This window comes from Zootoca vivipara, chromosome 11 (genome assembly GCF_963506605.1).
Source record: "Zootoca vivipara chromosome 11, rZooViv1.1, whole genome shotgun sequence".
Lineage (NCBI taxonomy): Eukaryota > Metazoa > Chordata > Lepidosauria > Squamata > Lacertidae > Zootoca > Zootoca vivipara.
The window spans coordinates 17,856,214-17,883,865 of record NC_083286.1 but is presented as its reverse complement, the minus strand read 5'-3'; positions in this window follow the sequence as shown (position 1 = coordinate 17,883,865).

The window sequence follows — 27,652 nt, the reverse complement described above, 5'->3', positions numbered from 1 at the left end:
AGGTTGGCAGGAGCTGGGACAGAGCACTGGAAGCTCACCCTGTCGCACAGATTCAAATTGCCGACCTTCTGGGCGGCAAGCCCAAGAGGTTCAGTGGTTTAGAGTCCACAGCGCCACCCACATCCTGACTGGACAGACGGCCTGTTTATTTCTGCTTTCTATCACAAATTACATTGGGGTGTCAGACCTGTAGGCCAATGCCATAGACAGAGGTCATGCTAGGCATTTTCCATGGGGGGATTCCTAATGGGGCTTTGAGACTGAAGGCCCAAACATTCCACAAGGTGGCAAGTTTGCTACATGCTCTTCTAGACGATGTTTTCACAATGTCTCTAATATACCACAAAAGACTGGACAAATTTGCAAAAACAGAGAAATTTGCACTGTTAAATCACACTTAATAAACCACCAGATTCATAAAGTTCGCAGCTGCTTTCATGCGGCAGCTAGACTGGTGACTGGGAGCGGCCGCCGAGACCACATAAGTCCTGAAAGACCTACATTGGCTCCCAGTACGTTTCCGAGCACAATTCAAAGTGTTGGTGTTGACCTTTAAAGCCCTAAATGGCCTCGGTCCAGTATACCTGAAGGAGCATCTCCACCCCCATCGTTCTGCCCGGACACTGAGGTCCAGCGCCGAGGGCCTTCTGGCGGTTCCCTCGCTACCAGAAGCCAAGTTACAGGGAACCAGGCAGAGGGCCTTCTCGGTAGTGGCACCCACCCTGTGGAATGCCCTCCCACTAGAGGTCAAAGAGAACAACAATTACCAGACCTTTAGAAGGCATCTCAAGGCAGCCCTGTTTAGGGAAGCTTTTAATGTTTGATGGATTTCTGTATTTTAGAATTTCTGTTTTTTTGGAAGCCGCCCAGAGTGGCTGGGGGAACCCGGCCAGATGGGCGGTGTATAAATAATAAATTATTATTATTATTATTATTATTATTATTATTATTATTATTGGTGTTATGAGAAATATATTCACAATTTTGTTTATTAAAAAAAACCCCAATAAACTACGGGGAGGGGAGAGAAATGCATCATTGATAACTTCTAGTTAAACTTCATTGAATTAGGAAGTTACTGAACAGAAATGCACTATTTAGTGGTCTTCTATAGACAATGGATAAGCTTATACCACTAATTAAATGGAGCACGTAGATGAAATATACATGGGGACATGGAATATTCATTAACAGTTCTTGTTAATGTAAAACTTCCAGTCTCATCAAGGTCATGGGTGCCTTCTTCCTATCTAATGTCAGATAGTGTTAAACAAGATCATTACAAATTCTATAGAAATTTAAGGCGCTTGCAGCCTCAATAGAGAATGCAAGCTGCCAAGACTGCCAGGTTTCCAAAGTTGCCAAGAAATCCTGTTCTGCAGCTCGTCTTTTGACCTTAGGGAACTTATAGAATAGCAGGAGTAATGCTGGATGAGCAATTCAGAATTCCACTACAGTTAAAGCTTGGATGAGTATCTAGTAGCGCAACTGAGCAAATTAGATCAGGTGCTGTCAGAGCAGAGCCACTGAAATTTGGGGCAGCCAGCTGCACAGATGTATGTGTGTGACATGTTAGATAACACCACTATTTTTTCCCTCAGAGTCTTGGAGACATCATGCCATTATATGTTACTGTTGGTTTTGGACTGGTGGACCACTTCAACCTTCCACGTGCCATGCTGCAGGTGGGAAGAAGGGAAAGATTGGGTTCCCCCTCTGAAAAGAAGGAGAAGTCCTAGTAAATGAAGAATGGATACAAGAACTTATGGAACATGCAGAAATGGCAAAACTTGCCGGAAGAATAAGAAATCAAGACAACAAGCTTCTTCTTTTTTAATAAAAGAATGGAAATAGTTTATTGAATATTTACAGATGAATTGTAAACAGATAAGAACATTGGCAGGATTATTGTAATAACCTGCAGTTTCATAAGAGTACATATTTAAAGAAGATGCATAAATGAGCAAATAAGTTCATTTGGATATGCAGAAGATATTAAAAATGAATTTAAGGAACCGCAGAAAGAGGGGGAAGGAAGTCGACTTTGAAATGTCAAAATGATTGTAAAATCAGTGAAATGCATAAGCCATATATATATATATATATATATATATATATATATATATATATATATGGAGCATTATACTTAGCAGTAACTCATCTGATTTATGTAGATGCTTCGACTACATAGTTCGAAACATGGAGCTCACCACCATATTCCTACTGTGGAGAAGTTGCCTATGACCAAATCGGGTTTTCTGGTGCTTATTCACTGCAGGAACTTCCATGTTGCTTACTTTGTTATTGGGTATGAGCAATATCCACCCTCACCCCTCCCCTCAGGTGGGCGGGGTTTGCGACACCGCACGGGGCGTACCTGGCCAGTGCCACCCACCTGAGCAACTTGGCCAATGACCCGCCACCTGGCCAGGTAGGACAAAGGACACCTGACCGGAGGGGGCGGAGTAAGGCCAAAGAAAGGAGCCAGAGCACATTGGAAAAGCCTCTTTGTTCTTCCTTCCTTCTGGAGTCATAAATCTGTCATGAAGTCTCTACCTCTTTACTGGAATGCCTGCAGCTAGTGAAACCTGAAGAGCTTTGTGTGTTCTCTTACAACTCCAAAACACCCAAAAGACAACTGAAAGATGGCCTGGAAGCTGATAAATGTCAAAGTAGATGACCAAGGAATAAGGACTTTCAATGACTAACAGGAATTAACTGATACTAGAAAAAATGGTGAGATGGTTCTTTTCCAGATGCCCACTGAATGCAATGTTTCATTCCACAGACTTCCTGTGTTTCAGTAATATTTCAGTGTGATTTTATTGATGTATTTTTTTTTACATTTGATTTGTAAAAAGCAAGATATAAATTACAGTAATAAAGTTTTTTTTATCGTTAAAAAAAACTACATGCAGCCAATGCTTTTCTTCTAGAAGAAATGGTGCCCTTGCTGTGTATCCTTGAGTAGTACTAGGAAAAAACACTGCATGCAGGCAATCCCGGTACCAGGGTGGGGTATGTTTTTCATCCTGAGGGCCACGTTCCCTTTGAGGCCACCTTCCAGAGGCCACATGCCTGTGCTGGCTGCATACCCTTCAAGTGTCCCGGTTTTCCTGGGAAATCCTGGCATTACAGAAGCCTGGTTTAATCCCAGAATGGCCTGTTTTCCCCCTCCAGTGCCGCCACCACTGAGCTTGGGCTGGTGCTTGCAGCCAGAGCTGACACTTGTAGTGGTGCTGCACCCTTGCAAGAGTCAGCTGGCTCCGGTGAGAGTACGGCACCAATATACGCACATTCCCATTTTTATCAGAGTGATGTTGGAGGGTATGGGGTGCCACCAGAAGCAAAAGTGAGCAAAGCAAGAAATGAAATTTTTACAGTAGGCTAATTTCTACTGTGCAACACACACACACACACACACACACACACACACACACACACACACAAACACACACACCCTTGACCAAGGCAGGCAGGAGGCATGATCAAAGTTCAAGGACACATTGCAGCTATGCAAAAATGTTCAAGGACTCTGAAGAACAGGGCCAATCAGGGATGTGGCCTGAATAAAGGGGTGTGTCCGGGAAGGGGTGTGGCCTGGGCATAGCTGCCAAGTTCTCCCTTTTTTTTAAGGGAAATACCCTTATGCTGAATAGGCTTCCTCGCAAGAAAAGGGAAAACTTGGCAGCTATGGGCCTGGGGAGAGTTCTAAGTCCAGATAGGGAGACCTGTATGGCTTCATTTGACTCCCTGATCTCAGATTTCCAAACCCTGGCCTCTGCCAAAACAATAAATTTTGATCAAGACTGGGAGGGTACTTACTCATTATTTTACCTATCGGATTTTTTGACAGCCCAGTAGTAATTAGAGCAGTAATTTCCATACTGGACAAAATGCACACCCCCTGTGTTTCATCCTCTTCTTCTTTCTTTGGAGCATTTAACAATTGAATGTTTTGGGCACTTATGATTTTCAATTTTGTATTCTTCAATAAACCCTGAACTAAGAATCTCTGCCCATCACTTAACAAATGGACTTCTAGTGTGGACTGTTATTAGCATTTTAATGGAGCTCTTTAGGGAGAAGCAACTTGGCCTCTTCTGGCAATGGAGGAAAATAATAATTGAAAAGTATCCAGGGAAAAACATTCTTTTGCTGTTGTGTAAAGAGAAATTGTAGGTTGACTTACAGTGCTGAAAGTGCCTGTTAGAAAGGAACTGAGGTAGAGAGAACCATATATATGTAAATGCTGATGACATCCCAGCCTCTGGAAAATGTACTTTTATCAAGAGGGTGCACTTTAATGAAGAGTTAATATGCAATTGAAGGGATGTAGAAAGGAATTATTGGCCTGCTTCTTATCTCACTGATATAGTAGCACAACAGAAGCAATTCATTGAATGGAGGAAATTAAATTATGGCGGACAGGAATCGGAAGGTGTGCTAGGTTCAAACCTATTGGGAACATATAGACCAGAAGTAGGACTTTGTTTTTCAAAGACATCTTCACAGATGATCCAATAGGAACTATCACATTCCAAGGATGCTTGAGGAATTTGAACTTTATATATTCCAATAGAAACTGGTCTGATCCACACCTCCTGGACTAATGTGTGTATTGGAATGCAGCCCCCCCCCTTCCCAAATGTTCTAGTACAGCTTCCAGTTTTGAAAACAAAGGCATATTATGAGAGTGAAAAAAATATATTTGGAAATGTGTATTTTGAGATAAATATGTTTTAAAATTATGAATTTTCATGCTGCTCTTTGTTTTTTTTAAAAAAAGAAAGTATCCCTGATTTATGAAGAAATGGGACAGAATAGATTTATTAATGAACACATGGCAAAATGGTTAGTAAATGCATTTTTATTCCAGCGAGCTACAGGGTTGCTAAGGTTGTTTTAACCTGTAAGGACTGCCATTGATGCTTTTTAATGGGATTTTAATGCAAATTTATATTGCTAACATCTTCGTACTTTATATATTTGTTGCACTGGGATTTTAAATTGTTCTAAGCTGCCCTGAGTGCTGCATGGGCACTAGAAGGGTGGAATGGAGGGGGCAAGTTCCATTGTTTGACTATGCACTACATGAAGAAGTACTTTATTTTACCTGTCCTAAATCTTCTAACATTCAGCTTCATTGGACATCATAAGTTACAGTATTAGAACTCTTTGTGTCCCTGGCATCCATTTGAGGGGGGAGGGGAGTTGCTCACATACAGTAGCATTTGAAGGATCCAGAGTATGGTATTATCCATACCCATATATATATATATATATATATATATATATATATATATATATATATATATATGAAGCCTAATTGATCTCAAATACTGCCAAGAATGTTATCTTTCACCAATTATGTCATATGTGCCAAAACCCCAAAGCAACTTCAGGTACACTGCACAATGGAGGACTCTGATGTGGATAGTGATCAAGGTACTTCCTGGGTGAGGGACCAGAAAACAAAGCCCCAGTACCATCTTCTGACTCAGGAGGTGTGTCCCTTGGAGTACCTTGGTCTTTGCTGCCTAACAGAAGTCAAAGACAATAGACTAAGGTTGTGGTCCTTTATGCAGCCAGCTAGCCAGATCCACCAGTGAGATGGAGTCTGCCACACTTCAGGTCTTCCTAGTCTACATAAGGCTTTCAGTTGGTTCTAGCTCTCTGCAAAAACACCTGTAGATGCCTCAGGAGGAGAATGCTGCAGTCAACTGGGCATCTTGGAGCTGTCCATGGTCCTGTTTCTCCACACTCTCTTCTCAGTCCTCACTTGCTGTGGGTGGTATGCTGTCTGCTTGCCCTGCAAGTCTGAAGCACCCATTGAAGGGGACAAGCAGGAGCTATTCCATTCAGTTTTAGTTAGTTTAATTCAATTCTAGGCACAATGTGCTTATGAACCGGAAACTATTCATAGGAGAGCTTCCAAGATGATAACTATTCATAGGAGAGCTTCCAAGCTTCCAAGAGGATCCAGAATAATCAAATATTTACAGGAAGGAAAAGTTTACCCTATTCACTGAAGACAAGATGAGAATACATTGTTTTAAAGGAATTGAGACCTAGAATTAGGCTAAACAGTAAGAAGAATTGCTGAGTAGTTCCTCCCTGGGACAGCTGCTATAGCTTTTACAAGAGTTGTGAGATCTCTTTTCTTGGAGGTTCTGAAGAAAAGTTAAGACCAGGCTTCCCCAACCTGATGCCCTCCAGTTGTCTTTGACTACAATTCCCATAACCCCAAAGCAGCATGTGGCAGAGGCTGGTGGGAGTTGTAGTCCACAACAGCCTGAGGGCACCAACCAACGATCAGTTAGACAATCATTGAGTGAGAAGGTTATATGTATAGGATTTTTGCTTTGAGGCAGGGGACTGGATAAAATGATATTTTTGCTTTGCCTGGTACCTGTGTGATCCAATTTCAGTATTTAAGTAGATCCTTTGTTTCCATGTTCCATAAATATTTCTTAAGACTGTAATCCTATGACCATGCTAGTAATGAGTTGTGATCTTATTGGAGTGTATGCAATCAAGGCAGAATCAAGATTGATGCTGAACACAATGGAACTTACTTTTAAGTAAAATGTTTTGGATCACAGCGCACTGCACTTAACCCTGAGTTCAAGATGGACCCAGACTTGTCAACAGCGGATTAACTTCTAGGTTCCATGACTTCAAGACAGACTGAAATTTTGCTCACCATGTATGTATTTTAATGCCATGGGGTTAGACAAATGAAAAGCTATTATAAAATAAATGTGAATAATTCATGGATGTGAGGATGTTGGTGTGAAAGAGAGACTCACCCCGTTACATAAATTATTGATCACAGATTATTATCTAGGCTGTGCTCATAATGTATGAATGGAGACAGCACACAGGAGAATAAAATAATAGTATGATTTGCATAGGACTCTGATCAAGCATCTCTTAGTGGCTGTGATACCATCACCATTAAGCATCGGTACGTACCTCTGTAAGAAAGCACTACTTGTTACTGAAGGATAGGAGATTTGAGGCTAGCAGTTGGGGGGGGGAGAGGATTTCAGCAAGGGTTAGCAACAGCAGTCAGAGAAGAGTCCAGTGGCCCTAGAACTATATAAGGCTGGAAATTCTTTTAAAAAGCAAGCAAACCCTAAGAAATCATGTTGAATGACTCATTATCTCTTTGCTCTGTTTCCAGGCTTGGTAGCACCACAACTAGTGTTTATTCTTTTCAAGCACACCACACTCTATTTTTTATCATTGTTATGGACTGTTGCTATTGCATAATCAATCATAACTGGGGCTCAGCTGCAAGGATGAGTGATTTTTGATAACATGTTCATCAGTATAGAGAGGTGCCTTCTTGCAGAAATCTTTCATACATTGCTGTGAAAGGAATGTGAATATTTGCTTATTCAAGAAATATTGCCCTGCAGAGACTTCATTTGTCTGGATGGGCTAGGATCACAGATTCGACCAGTCCAGGAAGTTTTGCTTTCACTCTAGACTGGTTTGGTTAGTTCTCAATGAAGTTAGCACATGGCTATATCTTAGTGACTATGTAGCATTGTGACATCACTACATGCCCCCTGATTGACTGGGAACATGCAGTGAAGGACGAAGACAGGGGAGGACCAGCAGCAGTTGATGATGGAACCTGAAAACAGCCCGAAGAACAACAACCATTCTGAGAAGCCAGATTTGTTGGAGGCAACATTTTTCCCTTCCAGATAGCACTTTTTCTGTGCTCAAAATCTAAAGATTGGCCATTTGGCCGAGCCCTAATTATAACTGTTGCTTACAGTTCTCATTATGGCTTTTATTTCACGTTGAGCACCCAAAAAAGTAGCATGATTGATGACAAATCAGGACTTCTCCAGGAAAAACAAAGCAAAACCTGAACAGCAAAATAAATGAGAAAGGACTGGGCAAAAAACGAAAGGTAATAACTGAGATAAAAAATGTGCTTCTGTTCTCATTGGGCCTGGTTGTTAAAAAAACAACAACAAGCAAGCAAGCAACCTAAAATCAATAAGAAAAGTATGAGTCCTTGAAGGACCTTTAATATAGGCTGCATTTCCAATTATCTTTAAGGTTCAGCAGTAGTTTACTCCCACACTAATACTGCAGAAAAGTACTTAGCTTTGGTATTAGTGAGGACAAATTACTGCTGTGCGAGAGGGAGGCTGAAGGGTTTGTTTCTTCCCCACTGGCCCATTCCCTATGACAGCCTTTCCTGCAATTGGGGAAAAGGCAATCAGGGTGTCCTTAGGTTGCAAGTCAGATGCAGCCTGCATAGGATGGAATGCATGACATTGCTATGCATCTCATTGCTCTATTTCCCAAATGCTAGAATCATGGGTAGCTTGAAGTTGTAGAAGCATATTTGAAGTGCTTCACAGAGCACTCTACCGTGAGATGTATAATTTCATCATAAGTACAGAGCTCATCTCAGGAGTCTTCTCCATGTGCGTAACCAATGGGAGGAGAGGGCAGTGAGACCACACCTACTAGCCCTGATGTCGGAACATCTGCCATGCGCCAAACAGACCATTGGACTGTGTGTGTGTGTGTGTGTGTGTGTGTGTGTGTGTGTGTGTGTGTGTGTTATGTACATGCAGCTGCACACAGATCAGATCTGCACTCCAAGGATCTGCACTGTGCCATCAGGATAGCCGCTGGCATGGAGAACCTCCACGCATACAACTGTATGAGCACCAACCCTCTTGCCAATGTTCAGTTCAATGCACTTTTATCACAGACCCTCCAAGTGTCCCTATTTTACAGGGATGTACCTGATTAGAGAAGCCGTCCCAGTTTCTGATTTGATCCCGGAATGTCCTGCTTTTCCTTAAAAAAGGTAAAGGACCCCTGACCGTTAAGTACAGTCATGAATGACTCTGGGGTTGCAGCGCTTATCTTGCTTTACTGACCGAGGGAGCCGACGTTTGTCCGCAGACAGTTTCTCCGGGTCATGTGGCCAGCATGACTAAGCCGCTTCTAGCAAACCAGAGCAGCGCACAGGAACGTCGTTTACCTTCCCGCCGGAGTGGTACCTATTTATCTACTTGCACTTTGATGTGCTTTCGAACTGCTAGGTTGGCAGGAGCAGGGACCAAGCAACGGGAACTCACCCCGTCGCGGGGATTTGAACCGCCGACCTTCTTATCGGCAAGCCCTAGGCTCAGTGGTTTAGACCACAGCGCCACCTGCTTTTCCTTAGGGCGTCCCTATTTTCATTGAAGATATGTTGGAGGGTATGGAGTTATCCAACCCCTGAGCCAAGGAGATAAATAATTATACAACCTTGAGAAGACATCTGAAGGCAGCCCTGTATAGGGAAGCATTTTTCAGTGTTTAATGCTTTATTGTTTTTATATATATTGGAAGCCGCCCAGAGTGGCTGAGGCAACATAGATGTGTGGGGTAGAAATAGTAACATTTTCATGATGGAATGGGACGTACCTCTTTTCACTGGAGAAATGTTGGAGGGTATGGCATCAGGGATAGGACTTGGAAACTGCCCATTCACATGTTTGCTTTACAAACAGATGAGCTGGTTGTTGCGGACATCATCTTCAGTGGAGTCCGCAACAGCAGTGAAGATGTGGTTATACTCAGTGCCATTTTTCTAGAAAAAGAGGTTCCAGAACTCACCATGAACACCTCCCTTATTCTCTTATAATGCTAATGGTGCCCATCTGAGAGGTGCCAGAACTGAGTTCCAGTGAGTTCTGGCTTTTAAAAAGCCCTGGTTATACTGAAGTGTTAGATATTCACATACCTCATTCCACCTATGACAATTGTGGTTTTACCCAGCTTGTTCTGAATGCTACCATGTTGGGACTTGCTGGTACCACTTTGCTAAAACCAGCACGGATCCATTTTTGATGCCTGGTTGGTTGCAATTACAATTATTCCCTCGCTCTCCTCCCTTTCCGCAACCTTGAGTGTATCTTTTATAGCTCCCTATCTGACAAGCTTTACTTTAAAAAAACAACAGAACTAACTACGAACTAAGTGAAATAATTAGTGCTGTAATTAAAGAGCTGAATTAGTCTGTTGTTCTTGGAGTAAGATGAGCAGATGGCATATGTGCTAAAAAGCAAATTTTAGCAAAATGAGGTGCCTAATTTGTTCTCTGCTTAATGGCACTTCTTATTGAAAATATAAAATCCATGGATTAGGTATCAACAGGATTTGAGTGATTTTGCTGTACACCTGTATTTCACCTTGTGTGTTCAGACCCAGAAACCTCCACCCTAAATAAATCCACACATGACTCAAATTTTGGTTTGGTTTTTGGCAGAATTTAGGCCACAACGTCATTGATTACAGAAAGTGAGTGGTTGCATAGGCTCTGGTTTGACTAGCTCCCTGCACCGTTGCAGGTAGCGCTGACCCAGAGCTCCATCGTAGATCAGCCTAGGGTGAACACCTGGATAGGCGGAAAGCCAGCAACAGGCTATGTCCACCACCCAGATGTCCACCTGGACTCTGGCATGGGCACAACCCTCTCACAGGGTTGACTAAACCATTGAGTCCCAGGATTCCTTTAACGGAATACCCTTCGCATAGGGATGGCGAGAGCGTTCCCCCATCCCTATCACCTGAACCACAGCCTATCTGCAACCTTACAAGTTGTGACGATTTGCTACACAGCAGGCGAAACCCAAATGGCACCAGACAATCCTCCAACTGGGGAAAATTCCTGCTGTGCCCCTGTCCCAACGACAGATGACACATGACGGCATAGCAAGGTCAAGTGCAACAAGCCCTAAAAGTAGGGAGAGGTGGGCAGGTGTTCCGAATGCACGCATCGAAAGAGGAAGCTCTGGGTCACGTGCATGCGAATATATAGGTCCCTCGATCCGTTTGGACTGCACCTTTTGGCCAGATTGAACCCAACATCGAGGGACCTACCAATCGGGTGTTGTGGCCGACCAATCTTACCCACCCACAACACAGGGTGTCAGTTTCCAGGTCTCACCGCAACATGTGCCCTCTTTGAGGACCCGATTTGTGATTAGTCCTGTTTGAAAATGCTGCCTGAGTTGGAGGTATGTGATGACCAAACTGTTCTTGAAAACCTTATAAATAAGTATGGGCTTTTGGAGACACCTGGGGATGTAATGTAATGCAATAATAATGCACTATAATCATTGCTTCATAGCAAAGAAAAGCTTATAGGCATGTAAAAAAACACACCTTTTGCTTCTGTCTCAAACATAACAGGGTTTCTAGAACGTAGTGAAAAACAGTGAACAAAAATGTATACCATAATTTTAATTTAAAATCTTCATCTTTAAAGAGCTGCAAGGCTCTCTGTTTGTTTTGATTTGGTTTGGGTTTTTTTTTTTTTTTTTTGCTGATATAAACTGAACAAGGCCACCTCTCTGGAAATTCTAGGAAGCAGACCATACATGATCTAATGAAATTGTATACATTTTTTAATTATTTTGGTAATTGCAAGAATTCATTTTAAGTGACAATCCTACACATACTTACCTGGGAGTAAGCCCCACTGAACTTCATGAGGCTTACTTCCGAGTAGACTCGCACAGCCTTGTGCTATTAGTAGTATCTGAACCAGACATCCCCAAACTTCGGCCCTCCAGCTGTTTTGGACTACAATTCCCATCATCCCTGACCACCAGTCCTGTTAGCCAGGGATCATGGGAGTTGTAGTCCAAAACATCTGGAAGGCCGCAGTTTGGGGATGCCTGATCTGAACAATGGAGCTTTGTAAAGGTAAATCCAGAAATGCAGCTAACAAAAGCACATTGTAAATGTTTTCTTGCCTTGCTAAAATCTACTTTTATAAGAAGATGCACTGATAAAGAAGTAGATATACTCGAAGTTCCAATTATCTGATTGTGTCAGATATAAGAAGTTTCAAATATCTAAGTAAGAGTAAAATACAATACCGCATGGTGAATGATGATATACACTGAGAAAGTTGGGTGTTCCTCTAGGAATTGCATTGTGTAGAGGACCTCCTAGAAAAACAACATTCGCGCCAGAGAACAAATTTCCAGCTGAAAAACACCTTGAATGTAAGTTTACAAGGACCCATTGAAATCCTAAATTGACAATAAGCTATGTCTTAAATCTCAAAAATGATTTTTATTTCGTTTTGCAAATTCATTCACACTCAAAATCACAAATAATAAAAATTACACAAGATTCTTCCGACTTCCCTCTTCCCCTCCGTGGGTTCTTTAGTTAACCTTTTCAACTGCAAGTCCTCCTAATTTTTCAGTCCTCCATTGTATCTAAAGTCTCTGTAACATTACAAGAGTTACTGTATTTAAAACCTGCCAAAGTGTTCAAGCCTTTACAGTCGTCTGTCAAATATAAAATAAATTTCTCCCATTCTTTCTTGAAGTTTTGATCCTCCTGGTTTCTGATTTTCCCAGTCATTCTTGCCATCTCTGCACAGTCCATTAGTTTAGTCTGCCAGTCCACCTTGGTAGGGACCTTGTCGTCTTTCCAACTCTGGGCAAGCAGGATCCTTGCAGCTGTTGTAGCACACATAAACAGTCAGGTATGTCTTAAATCTCATTCTGGTTCTCACTCCTTCTTAACTGTTCAACCTTACTCTGGTTTCTCTTCAGATCATATAAACCTTAACTGGACCTCTATTTGCACCATCACCTTCCCATTTGCTCCAGAAAAAGATCCTACATTAACTCTCTCCAAACCCAATATTTCCTTTGTGACCGGCAAGGACCTTTGTTCCTGTTCTCCTCACTCACTTCTTTTTTCTTTTCTTAGAATATATATTTTTATTAAAGATTTCTTGGTTTACAAAAGTATGTGCAATGTCTCTTTTTTCAACTTACATTTTCTACAGCTCCGTTTCATTTGTTGAGACATTAGTGTTACATTAGGAAGAAAAGAAAGAAAAGGAAGAGGGAGAAAGGTGAGTGGTGGGTGGGTGTATGGGAAACAACGCAGAAGACATTGTGACGAGGAGATAGGGTGGCATGTCTTAGAGTTCTCACCATAGCCGTGCCTCGCCCCAAACTTAGCTTCTGTGTGGATGTTTCTTTAAGGGAAGAGAGCTTGTTGACCACAGGTGTTGCCGATTAAGAGAAGGCTCTCTATAAAAGGCAGGCATTTGGGATGGGAAGAGAGCCTGCCTGCTAACTGTTAGGGTGCATGTCCTCACCACCCAGGGAGCAGATTGGGGACGTTTGGTATGTATGTTTTGTTTTCTGTAATAAAGGTTCTTTGGTTCACCTTCCACCTCCTCATTCCTTTTGTCCCGATATCTTTAAAAAGAACCGCTGCATTTGGCAGAATGGTGGGGTGGGGTGGCAATACTTCTGTTCTACTTAATGTACGTGTGGGGTTTTGTGTCAGCATCACTCTTTACTATTCAATTGTTGTATTTCTTTTGTGGTGAGAGAAGTTGGGGTTGGCCTAGGGTGGGGTTGGTTGTCTTTGATTGGCAGTAGTGAAATTTGTTTTTGTGTATGAGTGGGGTGGGTGGGTGTTTTTGGATCAGGTTATCCATATTGATTTGTATGCTGTTGGCTCGTTCTTCTTCTTGTCTTGTTGGGCTGCTGTAACCATACCGGGGTGAAGGTGTCTTCTTCTATTTGTCCCCGTTTCAGTTTCAGTTTGTTGGTTAGTTTTTCTAATAAGGCTGTTTCCCATACTATTTGATACCATTGGTCTATGCTTACTCCTGACAGGTCCCTCCAGTAGACGTAATCAAAAAACAATGGGAGGACGACATTGGCTATGAGATTAATCTTCACTCATTTCTGATGCCAGCATCAGGCCCAGTTTATGCCCGCTTCTTTTCTCTATAAACCTGACTGATAAATCGATAATCATGTTCTCAGTCATCCTTCAAAAGTAATCACCCTGAAAAATGTGGTGCTTTACTGAGTTGATATCAAACATCTTACTTTTAGAGAAGGGAATAAATGATTCAGAAAAGAAAATACACGGACATATCACCAGGACCATCTCGTCCCATTTCATGTTGTTGAATACTTTGTTAATAAAAGTTAATCATGGTTTTAAATCTGATACATATTCTGATCAAGTTGCAAGTCTCATTTTAACGGCTTGGCAGGATCTAAGAGTTTTATTTCCTGGTGCCTGTTAAGTGCTATATAATTATATATGTACAAAGCATTCATGTCCATTGCTGGCTTCTAATGACAAGAGAAAAACATCTAAATAATAAGAAAGGAAGCCTGCACACTGTGCGTTGTCAAATTAAAAGCACGGTTAGCTGCCGCCTAATAGCAAACCTTTATCCTTTAAGGTGGTGTGTGCTTTTAATTCCATTGGTACAATGGGGACACAATAGCAGACTTCTTGTGTTCAAAATTGAAAGTTTTGAAAACTGCGGGACTTAACGGCACAATGTGAACCAGGTCTACTGAGAAGTCCTATTGAATTCATATTTTTTTAAATATATTTTTTATTAAATTTTATAACACATACAGAAAAAATATGAAAAAATATAAGTACAAAAAATAGAACAAAGAAAAAACCAAAAAAACAAAGAACAAAGGAACAAAGAAAAAACATTTCTTTAACAATATCATATATAATTCTTACTCTGTCGCCTTCCTCCTCCCCCCCCTTCCACGTTTCTATCAATAACTAATACAGCACTCTCTACTTCTTAACCATTTCTTCTTCTAGAATACTTATTGTAAAAAAAAATCTTGATCCATTTTAACCACATATTCAGTCCTATTGAATTCAATGACAGACTTTGGGGTCTCAAATTTCAGTGGTGCCCTGCACAATGCCAAAATTCAGTGCATGCACACCCTCTCTTTTCATTCTAAAACACAGTTGCAGTGTCCATATTGGCACCTCAGAATTCTGCACCCAGTGCAACCCACCGAAATCTGCCTCTGATGGGGCTTACTTCCAAGCCAGTGGGCTAAAAGTGTTTTAGATTATGCTATATAAAAACAAACAGTATTGATGCTTGTTTGGAAACTTCAGCTAGTGCCGAATTTAGTGGCCAAGTTGCTCATTGGGGCAAAATGGTTTGAGCATATTACGGCATTGCTGGTCCGACTGCATTGGCTAGCAATTAGTTTCTGGACCCAATTCAAAGTGCTGGTTGTGACCTATAAAGCCTTAAATGGCTTAGGACCGCAATACCTCAAGGACTGCCTCTTTCCATATGAACCTACTCAGAGTTGGAGATCATTGTGTGGCAATACACGCGGCCTCCCCGGAAGGAATAAAGACACAGGACACATAGCTTAAGGTTAATGGGTCGAATAGGCCACAACTTTATTGATTACGGAAGAAGAGAGGTATTGGCATAGGCATTGGATCTAACCGACTATATCTGACTCCAGCCCGCTCTGCTGGCAGTCTGTGAGGGGTTAACCACCGTTGGATGGGCCCTGCGATGCACATCAACTAGGTACCCATTCTGGGGCCACCGATAGGGGTCGTGCCTTCTGGCCCTCACCTTCCACGGCTTCGGACTTGGCCACGCCCCTCGGACTCCTTAAGGGAGTACCCCTCCGCATTTTGGGGAGGTGATGGCAGCAACCTCCCCACCACACCCTGACCTTCAAGAGATAATCCAATGCCTACCGCCAATCGGGCCCGAAAGGGCTCGCCGCCAATACCTCTACCTCCGCAACCAATACCTAATAGCAACCAGGACATCAGCCAGCCAAACATCATTGCCATCATCAGAAAGATGTACGCCATCAGTGCGGTAGAAGCGCTCCTCTCGGAAGGTAATAGCGGGGTGTTGTATCACAAGTCCATTCAAGGCCAGGACCTTTTTGGCCACTGCCAAATCCAAAAACTTCCTTGCTTTGTTCACAGCGGCTGGTGAAACGCAGTCGCGCCAAATGCGCCTTTCAAGCAGCGAAGACCAACAGATAGTCACGGTCGGGCAAGCAGCCAACAGTTCGTCAAAGTCCTTAAATATATTCCATTTTAAATCTTGGCCTTTCCGATATGCCAGATCGTTCTCGCCAAGTTGCACGACCATGAAGTCGGGGGGACCACACAAGGCAATCTTGGCCATCACAGCTGGTAGGAATTCGGACCAGCGCATGCCCCGTCTAGTGATCCAAGTGATTCTGAAACAGCGTGGCAGCCCGAGATTAGGACCGAGGTTTCATTCGCAAGCTCGTACCCGGGCCCAATGCATGATGCTATGGCCCACCATCCAGATCTTAATTAGCTGTCCTGAAAGTGAAGTAAAGGAAAACGTAAGCGCGGCAGCGACGAGTAGCAAGGGGACACTACTTAGCGGGGCGGAGGTATCCCTTGTATGCTTTGGACTTCCACCGGCCCATATCCTTAATCCTCTCAGCCGACAAACCCATGTGTACCGCAGTAGTGGCGGCCCCAATCCGGAAGGAGTGGGCTGCAAATTCAGAGGGGGCTAGGCCACAATCCGCAATTGCCCGGCGCATGACGCGCGTGAACTGGTGGCGTGTTAAGGGGGAACCATCTGCGTGAATCAATAGGGGCCAGGCGAAGGGGGCCTCAGATGAAGGAAACGCCGGGTGTCTTTTACGGGGCAAGGACCAATGTGGCCCGTAGCGGGTAACCGCATTAAGGTATCCTTCCCTTGCTGGTCAGTCTTAGATTGCCGGATGCAGACTAGCAATTCTTTGCTGGATAATGATATGTCTGAGAGAAGAATGCCCCTTCCGATTTTTTTGGGCGGTCCCTCACACACCACTTCGCCGACCCTGAGGGCACCGAAGAAGGCGATTGAAAAGGCCGCGGAGAATAGTCTGGCCTCATATTTGGACCAGCAAAGGACCCTGAGAAGTTTGTGAATTTCCATCAAGATATCAAAGGTTATTGGCTTGCGGGAATCCTTACGCGGAGGCTGAAGCCTGCGCCAACCCTCTATAGCCCTCCGGACTAAGAAATCCGCACAAGGGTCAATGGAATAGCTGGCTTTACTAAAGAAGGAAATGGCGGCAGTTTGACTTTGAAGGGTCCTTGGGGCCCTGCCCAGACGCCTTAAGTTTGCCAGATACATCAGGACCTCTTGCTTATTGGGGGGGAGATTAGGACCCAACCCCAATGTTTTCATCCTATAATTACTAAAATCGGACCACGCTCTCCTGTAGGTGTTAAGAGTGGAGGGGGCAACCGACGCCAATACTCCCTCTAGGACATCTCGTTCCCAAGATTCCAAAGGTGTTCCGGGAAAGCCTCCGGCAACTCCTGAGCCTCTGGCGCTAGAGAGCGGAAGCGGTCCATCTGGAAACGAGATAAAGCGTCCGCAATATCATTATTGACACCTGGTACGAATTTGGATGAGAAATAAATGTTTAATCTTAAGCATAGAAGGACGAAGGCACGTAGCAAGGCCGTAACCCTAGATGATCGGGAGGATTGCCTGGAAAGGACGCCAACGACAGCCTGGTTATCAGTCCAAAAGCATACACGGTGATTCTTGAACTCCTCTGCCCATAAATGTACAGCTACGACAATGGGAAAGAATTCTAAAAAGGTTAGATCACGGGTAATAGGTTTAGCCTGCCACTCGGGTGGCCACCGTTGCGCACACCACCGGCCACGGAAATAAACACCAAACCCGCGGGAGCCGGCAGCGTCAGACTGTACCTGGAAATCCACCTGGAGCCTCAAGTTATCCTGCCAAAGGGACACCCCGTTAAAATTCTCAAGGAATTCTAACCATACTTCCATGTCAGACTTTACCCCCTTGTTAAGGCGCACCCTGTGATGAGGTTTTGTGAGGCCTGCCGATAATCTGGCCAATCTGGCGCAAAAAGGGCGCCCGGGAGATACCACCCGACACGCGAAGTTGAGATGGCCCAGGAGAGACTGGATCTGTTTAAGGGTTACTTTTTTAAGGGGTAGCAACTCTGAAATAGTCTGCTTTAAGGCTGCTAACTTTTCTTTTGGTAGCCGTGAAGTCTGTGCTACTGTGTCCAATTCGATTCCCAGGTAAGTTATAGTAGACACAGGTCCCTCCGTCTTTTCTGCGGCAAGAGGTACACCCAAATATGCAGTTAAAGAGGCAAAGGCTTCTAGGAGGTAAGCACAATCGTTGTTAGTAGCTTCCCCACAAAAAAGAAAGTCATCCAGGTAGTGTGTGACACCCCCCAAACCTGTTCTAAAACGGAGGGCCCAATCCAGGAAGGTGCTAAAGGTCTCAAATGCTGAACACGCCACTGAACAGCCCATGGGCATGGCCTTGTCCACGAAGTATGCCCCTTCGAATTTAAAGCCCAACCACCTGAAATCCTGAGGATGTACCGGTAGAAGGCGGAAGGCTGATTCGATATCACATTTGGCCAGAAGGGCGCCCTTGCCAAAACGCCTAATAAGTTTGATAGCCTGATCAAAAGAGGCGTACTTGACCGTACACAGTTCCTGGGGGATGCCATCATTAACCGAGAAACCCTTCGGATGAGACAGATTGTGAATGAGTCTAAATTCACCTGGATTCTTTTTAGGAACTATGCCCAACGGAGAAATATGTAAATTCGGAATTGGGGGTGTGTTGAATGGGCCAGCGACTCTTCCTGCAGTAACCTCCTTAGATATCTTTTTTTTAGCGACCTCGGGCATCTCTTTTACAGATTTTTGATTAGGTGGTTCACCTGACAGGGGGGGAATAGCAACTGGGATTCTGAAACCTGAGGAAAAACCTTCCCATAGATATTTGGCCGCCGCGTTATTAGGGTAATGTTGTAGCAAAGATTTAAGGGGGTCCAGTTTAATCGGGGAGAAAGCCAAAGCCAAGGACCGATCAGTAGCGGTTACCTGATGCACCCTGGCCAGCTGCTGATCCGCCCCTGGCTACCTGCTGAAAGTTACCACGCCTCCCTCGAAAGGGCTGCCTGCCTTTGAAGCAGGCTGTGGCTGGGTGAGCACCCTGGCATTTATCGCACTCATGGCTGTATTTACAATAGGCCCTTCCGCAGGTGCCTTTGTTAAATTCCCAACACACAAGGCGGCGGGTTGATTTCTTAAATTCTGGCTTTGCAGATCGGAATGTGTCTGGCTGCTGCTTCTCGATGTATGGGCCCACATGCTCGCCCCAGAAATTTTGGTCCCTTAAGTCCCACCTGGTACTAGACAACAGAGAGGCATTCCTACGAAAGTCCTTGTCATACAGCAATGCAGGGGCTTCACCGGCCAGGGCATACGCTTTTCTGACATGGGCCATATAGGCCAGGAGGTGCATTGCCCTTTTCGGGTAGCATGCCACAATGGTGCCCATATAAATTTGAAAACCGTCCAGCCAATTTTCAAAGGTCCGCTCGGCTCTAGGCTCCCGGTATCTACGCTTGCCATAACTGTTCTTCTTCTCTCCTTTACCCTTCATCTTAGCTGGAGGGAGGAGCGTAAATATGTCAACGTAATCCCCATTGAGGATTCTGTTCCGCTTTTTATTAGACAAGTGATTACCTAAAATGAAATCTGAAGACGCAAGTGTGGATTTCTTTACATCCGGTACTAATGCGCCATCTTTCCATTCCAGAGTACCATTGAAAGTCTTACGGTGCGAGTTTGCGCGCCTCTCGTGCGCCCAAACAGGCAAGCCCACAAGTTCCTCGCCCTTGCCCCAATAACCCTCTAAAGTGGGGTCTTCATCCTCCGAACTAGAAGAGGTACCTGAATCATCATGGGGATCCACATGCTTAGTCTTCTTGGTCTTCTTTTTGCTGGTTCTCTGTGGTGCTTCTTTCTCCGACTGCTCCGTATTCTTCTTGGAACTCGCTAGTGGCGCAAGATCCTGATTCTCGCCATCGGAGGTGGTGTTTGAAGACAAGCTCCTTGACCTAGACTGAGTACCCTGGGAAATATTGCGCAAACACGTAGGGGTACCTAGGGATAACTGGGAAAGAGGATTATTATTGCTAGGTGTAGAAGGCCCACTGCCTCCAGGGTCAGAGGAGGTTGTAGGCGCAGCAGCAGCCGTTTGAGATCTGGTTCCAATGCGGCCAGCCCCGGCCGAGGCCATGCTACAAGAAGCCGAGGTACTAGGGCGCGCCTCGTCCTCTCTTGGCGTATCTGCGACGAAATCCTGAGACCCCTCAGCAGGGAGCTCCTGAATTGAAGCCCCTGGCCTTGAAACCTGTTGGAAGAAATTCTGGAAGCCTGAAAAAAGGTTAGCTAGAGCCTCTGGGGGAACGGAGATGGCGGTAAACGTGGGTGCATTGGAAGTGGCATTCGCAGTCGTGGGACGCTTCCTTGCGGGTGCAGCCGTGGGCTCAGCTTGCTTACGCTTTGGAGCCATGGTGTTTCCTCTACTAAAATTCGAAACTAGAATCACAGGAAAGTTAACGGAAGCTAATGCCGTGGGCAGAATCGATGCGATTAAAGCGAATGACTGAAGCTCAACTAATATTGAATAAGACCAATCAAATTATGGCACCGAAGGCCCCGATGAATTAGTTGCCTAAGTGCAAGTAGAGGACTTCCAGATGATGAAAACTCTAAGGTCCTTGTGGAATGACAGTATATGGGCTGCCTAACTGGTGGAAAAAAGATACTCAGGGCCCAAGTAGCCGGGACCGGCGGACTATAACGCGCTGTAGGCTTGGTTGCCGAATACCTAAATTAAACCTCTGGATAGCGAGATCTAATACGTTACAGCAGGACAGCAGGGATAACCAGCCAGGTGAATGCTAAAGGAAGCAACTAAATCATGCCCCTATATGTAAAATCCGATGGACTGAGTCAGGCAGCTATAAGGAATCAAAGTATGCGGCTGCGAGAACAAAGCACTGAGAATTAGGCCAATTAAACGCCGGTGCAAGAGTTTAAGGCCACTAAATTTTTGAAGTATCAAATAACGCGAAGTAATATCCAGTTAAATGCGCTGACGAATCAATTAAATACCCTATACTGCTTAAGTAACTAAGCTAACAGTGTCTGAACAGCCCCCAAATGTAATCAATTGTGTTGAGGGATTAATTGACAAACTACACACCAATTAAGAGCACCTTGGATTCACAGCAAATAGAATTATCAACACAGTCGCAATGTAGCGATACTAAAGTAAGCTATAGGCTCCAAGTCGTGCAGCAAAATGAACCACGCGTAGGTCCCTTTGGATAAGGAGTATAGGCAGATAAACGGACCCTATGCGGTAAGGCCCTCCCCAGGAAGCAACAATGTGTCCAAAAACAAAGGGGGGCGGTGCACGTGCTGAACGCTATTAAAACGCTCCCCCTAAAGGTTGCTGAGGCGTCCTATGTGTCGCGTTTAAATATAAGGAAGGAGGAAGGTGCATGCGATCAAACCCAGTATAGTGACACGCTCAAAATGGCCGCCCGAAATGCCCATGTGGTCACACTCAAAATGGCGGCCGGGCCGAAGCACGTGGCTGACTAAATTGGCGACTGCGACTAAGCAAGGTAACGGTTGCAGCCTACTACCATTCCCAAAACCGGAAGCGCATAAGAGACCGGCAGCCCACGGATGTGACCTCCTCAAAATGGCCGCCTGCAGTAATGCACGTGGCCGCACCTAAAATGGCGACCAGGCCGGGAGCCGAAATATCGCGAGAAGACGCTGAAACGCCAGGTAAGCTAGGGAGTTGCTATGGAAACCACCACTGCTCCCAAAACATGCGAAGCTGAGCAAGCTAACTTAAGGCCACGCGCACGAAGGCCCCCCGAACAAAGCCCCAAGAAAGAGGAAATACGATACCCAACCGGCTCCAGCGCAGACGCCGCACGGGAGGTGCTGCAGGGCAAACCGCCACGGACCTTTCAGAGGAGAAGGCTCCACGGGCACTCCTGAATCCACAATTCGGGTCTCGCGCCGACACCGCACAGGAGGTGCAGTAGCGGATCTTCGGAGAAGGCGACTATACGGGTGCTCCTGAGCCGCAATGCAAAGTGTCCGGCAGCAGAGAGCGCGGGGGAGGCCGCCGCGAGGATCCGGGGGGGGGAGAGGAGGGTCCAGAGGAGGTAATCCGAGGTCCAAGCGGACGGAAATAAGGCACCCCGACACGGTCCCTAAAAGGGGTGCGCGGTCCGAGCGGCTGAGAAGGCAGGCGCGGCGCGATTCTGGCGGGGGCGCGAGACGCGGAGCCTGCCGCAAGCGAATGTGGCGTTTAAAAACGCCTTTGTGTAGCGATTTCAGCTGTGATCCGGCGAAGGAGAAAGGTGGCACGGAGCCTGCTGCGGGAGAATGTGGCGTTTAAAAATGCCCTTTGTGTAGCTATTTCAGCTGAGATCCGGCGAAGGAGGAAGGTGGCGTTTAAAAACGCCGTTTGCTGGTGATTTCAGCGGCGATCCTCGGAGGGAACTGCGGCGATTCCAGCAGCGATCCACAGAGCGACGACGAAGCAGAAACAGGTGAGTTGAATCCGAAGAAAGAGGACGAGCCCCTGCCGCGGGCTCACCTATATAGGTAAGCCACGCCCTCCCGGTGCGTCCGATTGGACGCCTTGCAGGCGTGACGCGGCAGGGGAGCATCCAATGGGCTGGGGGGGGAATGCTAGCCATTCCCCCCCGCGTGAAGGCCGTGTGTGCCCACAACATCTCCTCCCCGTGAGCCGGGAAGAGATTTTATCTGAGGCCCTTCTTCATGTACCTTCTCCATGAGGTCCAGAGGGTGATAACATGAGAACAGCCCTTTTTTGCAGTGGCTCCCCATTTGTGGAATGTTCTCCCCAGAGAGGTTCAGCTGACGCCTTCATTATATACTTTTAGGTGCCAGGCAAAAACGTTCCTCTTTAACCACACTTTTGGCTGATTTGACATCCAATGCATTTTTAAAATGTGTTGGGGAGGTGGTTATTGGGTGGTTGTTGCTGGTTTTTATTATGTATTTTATGTTTTCATTATGTATTTTATGTTTTTATGTTGTAACCGCCCTGAGACCTGCAGGTATAGGGTGGTATACAGATTTATAAAATAATAAAATAATTATTAGGTAAAGGTAAAGGGGCCCCTGACCATCGGGTCCAGTCATGTCCGACTCTGGGCTTGCGGCGCTCATCTCGCTCTATAGGCCGAGGGAGCCGGCGTTTGTCTGCAGACAGCTTCCGGGTCATGTGGCCAGCATGACAAAGCTGCTTCTGGCGAACCAGAGCAGCGCACGGAAACGCCGTTTACCTTCCCGCCGGAGGGGTCCCTATTTATCTACTTGCACTTTGATGTGCTTTCGAACTGCTAGGTGGGCAGGAGCTGGGACCAAGCAATGGGAGCTCACCCCGTTGCGGGGATTCAAACCGCCGACCTTCTGATCACCAAGCCCTAGACTCTGTGGTTTAACCCACAGCGCCACCTGGGTTTATTGGGTTTATTATTTTTATAATAAAATAATTATTATAATTATATATTAACTTTTACTTTTCCTTGTCCTGTTTTCAAGGTTATTTCTGTACTGTCACACTTCTATGTAGATCCATCACCCATTTAGAAAGAGCTGGGTAGACGTCATTCATGCAATAAGAGTGCACCTTCATAATACCTTATAAATAAAGTGGGCGCATTGCAGTAAATAGCAATGGCAATGGCACTGCAGCACACTTGCACAACAAATCCATGTTTCGTTTTATTTCTGGGAATAAAAGTAATGGAAAACTATAGTACAAAGTGCAGGACAGCCGCTTAACAGTGGTGACTAATAAACTGTAAAAAAAAAAAGTAGTAGTAAAACTAAATCAATACTATTACTTAAAATGTGCTTCATCTAGATTTGAACCAAATGAGCTGAGGGAAAAGGATGCTTTAAGATTAGAGAATTTCAAATACTGTTGCCTACCTGAAAACTGGCTTTCTTTGGATTGGGTTCATCAAATATTTTGGACTGGTCTGTAGCTTATTGTATGCTTCCTGCCAACCTAGCCATTTGAAAGCACACCAAAAATGCAAGTAGATAAATAGGTACTGCTCCAGTGGCAAGGTAAACAGCGTTTCTGTGCGCTGCTCTGGTTTCGCCAGAAGCGGCTCAGTCATGCTGGCCACATGACCTGGAAAAACTGTTTGCGGACAAACGCCGGCTCCCACGGCCTGTAAAACAAGACGAGCACCACAACCCCAGAGTCGTCTGTGACTGGACTTAACTGTAAGGGGTCCCTTACCTTTACCTTTTTATTAAACAAAGAGAATTAATGTTTAAATCTCATTGAAGTCATGAGACTTCATTAAATGGTCAGATATTAACCTCTTTATTTCAGCAGGACTTAGATGCATCTTACCTTCTCTGGATGGAACCTGAAGCATGGTAGAAAGAAGATGCCTGCTGATCTTTGGGATCTGATGGTCTCCAGCCAACATTTCAGGGGTAGGATCGTGCTTTGAATCCTATACTTTCAGCTGGAGAGGTTTATCATTTATTATTTTATTTATATACCACCTAATTAGAATTGCCTCTACACTCATGAATTACCAACAGTGGACGATTGGCAAATGAAGATGATGGAAGTATATGGAAATGGCCGAGATGACCAGGAGAATTCGGGACCGGGGAGACGAAGCGACAGAAGAAGAGTGGAAAGATTTTAAAATTTATTTTTTAAAAAATATGCTAAAACTGTATATTGAGATTAGATTTAGAAGTGTATAGAAGCTGTGGATTTGGGAATTATGTGAAGTAAATAGAGGTATGAAAGATTTGAAATTGTAAGAAATTTCTACAAAAAATGCATTGGAAATTGCTAAAGATAAAAGTGAAATGAACCGCAGATCGAGGGAACTCGAGGAGGTCCCTATATACAATGTTAAAGGAATTTGTATTTGTATTTTTGTGTTTTCTTTTTATTATGTTATTGTATGTTATTGTGTTGTGTTGTATGCTTTTGCTGGTTTTCTTGTTTGTTGTAAAACTAATAAAAATTATTTGGAAAAAAAATAGAATTGCCTCTACACAGTGTGCGAATAACTCAGTACAAAATATAAAAATCAGAACTGTAAAATCAGAATTCAGGTAAGATGTTTGCCGGAATTTTTTTTTAAAAAAAAAACCCTCAAGGCACGTGAGAGGGCCTGATTGACCTCAGTGGAAAGACAGTTCTGGAAAATTGGGCTAACAATGCTGAACAAACAACTCATTGTGGATATGATGTTTTATTGTGCCTTCAGTTCTGTTGGGAGCTGCCCAGAGTGGCTGCAGAAACCCAGCCAGAGGAGTGGAGTATAAATTATTATTATTATTATTATTATTAGTCATGGGAGACCACTAACTCATACCCTCCAACATTTCTCCAATGAAAATAGGGACATCCCATTCCATAATGATAAGTTTACTATTTACCTCACACATCTTACTGGGTTGCCCCGCCAGTCAGGGCAGCTACCAACACATATAAAAACATAATAAAACATTTAAAAAACTCCCCTATATAGGAAGTTTGCCTTCAGATGGCTCAGGGGTCCATTTCTCCAATAAAAATTGGGATGTCCTTAGGGAAAGTGGGACATTCCCGGATCAAATCAGAAACCAGGACTGCTTCTCTAAATAAGGGATGTCCCTGGAAAATTGGGACACTTGGAGGGTGTGTTAACTGTGACTTCCTGAAAGGCCTCAGGAATCAGGCAGGTATATAATGAATCCGGTGGTCCTTGAGGTATCCTGGATCCAATATGTTAAGGGCCTTGTAAAACAATGCAAGAGATGTAAACATGTTATTTAATCATCCACTAACATAATGAAAATGATAATCTATTAGCTTTGAGTGATGATGATGATGATGATGGTCTTTATGATGACTTCAAATCTATGTGCAATACAATAAGGTTAAAAATAAACATAAGCTCAGCCAAGAGCATACAGCATAAAGTGAAACAAAGCTTTTTTAAGAGTCTTCAAAGACTCTGGAATATTGAAAGCAGTTATTTTCTGACTTCCTTTTTCTGAGTCGCATCAGTTTCCCTGACTTCCTGATCCCTTTCATACAGTTGGGTATCAAGTTGGCTAGTTCCAAACACACACATTATAACTTTTGGTACTATGAAGACTAACAGATTTATTATGACACAAGATTTCATTGACTAAAGCCCATGACATCTGATGTAGAGTTCAGGCTTATTTTCAAAGCCCCACATTTCCCCTCTTGCCTGTAAATATTGATATCTACACTTCACACTGTTAGTCCCACTGCCTTTAATAGACAAAGACAGATAAACTTTAAGAATCAGCTACTGCGACAGTGATGATACCAACATAGGCACACTGGATAATCCTTTTCATCTCACACATCGTCAAAAAGAAGCTAGGTGCATTATTAGGCTGATCTGTTATCGGGCCTTGATAAGGACCAACCTTCTATCAACTGTGAAAACACAGTGATAAAACCTTACTACAAGCCTGTGATTCACCATTATTATGTCGGAAATTACAAAAAAGAAAAAGAAAAATGGCATAGGAAGTTAGAAATCCATCCTCTGGCTGTGTTAGACATTTCCAATTTAAAGAAAATATCTTTTGTCTGAAATTGAAAGTAAGATGATGTATTTAATCTGTACATCTTTTGGAGAGATGTAATGGTGAACAAAAAACCCAGAAACCATGACACATTCCTTTGCTAGTTTTCCTCTCGCTCCTTGGAATAAGCAATGTGAAAAACTATAGATACTAACAGTACAACTCTGCACTGTTACCCATAACTAATGGTAGGCATGCATACAATTTATTATTTTATTTTATTTTTATGTATGTATTTGTTTACTTATAAACCGTATATCCCACACTTCATCACAAGTAATCTCACAAAGTGTTTTTTTTAAAAAAAATATATAATACCCAATAAAGTCAAAATACAAAAGTACAATGTAAAAATATTAGTCACTGATACATACATTAAATATAATCCAAACAGCATGGCCATGTTGCCCAATGTCCAGCACGCCCATACACCATCAATTCATGAGGCCTAGTAGAAGAGGAAGTTATTTAGCTGGTGTTGATTGATGGACAACGAAGGTGCCCGTAAAAGCTGATCAGAGAGTATGTTCCACAACTGAGATGCTATTGCTGACAAGGCCCTCTTTCAAATTATAAATTTCTTGCTTTCAGCCAACATAACAGCCTCAGTTCTACCTACGTCAAGGCCTGAAGTCTCTGCAGTTTACCTCAAATATTTCTTCTGGCCTATTGTTACACAGAGATTTGGGGGTCACAGAGACATAAGACCCAGCTCGAGTTTCAATTAATTAATTTACATTTACTTATATTTAATCTTAACCACCTTTCTACTGCTCATGAACCTAGTTAGGGAGAAATGACAAAATGGCAACTTATTCTCAGTACTGAAAATTGCATTGTTGGCAATATAAAAACATTTGAAAGTAGATGGATGGGGTCCGTCCCCCCCGTAAAAGAATTAAAAACTACCAACTTTCTGGATTTGTTACAAATAGAATAGCCTGTTTGAAAGATCAACACCGGCAAAAATTGAATTGCCGTAATAGTTCTTTAATAGCCACATTTGAGCATTTGGTAACACATTGCTTTCCTCTGGAACAGCAACCTTAAATGCTGTAATTTATTATAACTTAGCCACAGTGATATTTTTGCTAACCTTTCCAAGTATCCAAGAGTTCAAGGAACAGCAGTGCTGGTTGCTGTGCTATCCTGCCTGATACATGTTATTACAGCTCAGTCCGCCAAAGCTTCCTGTGAAAATTGTAGGTGGACCATGTAAGTGATTTGTAAGGTTCTGAAATCCCCCAGTATATTAGTACATAAA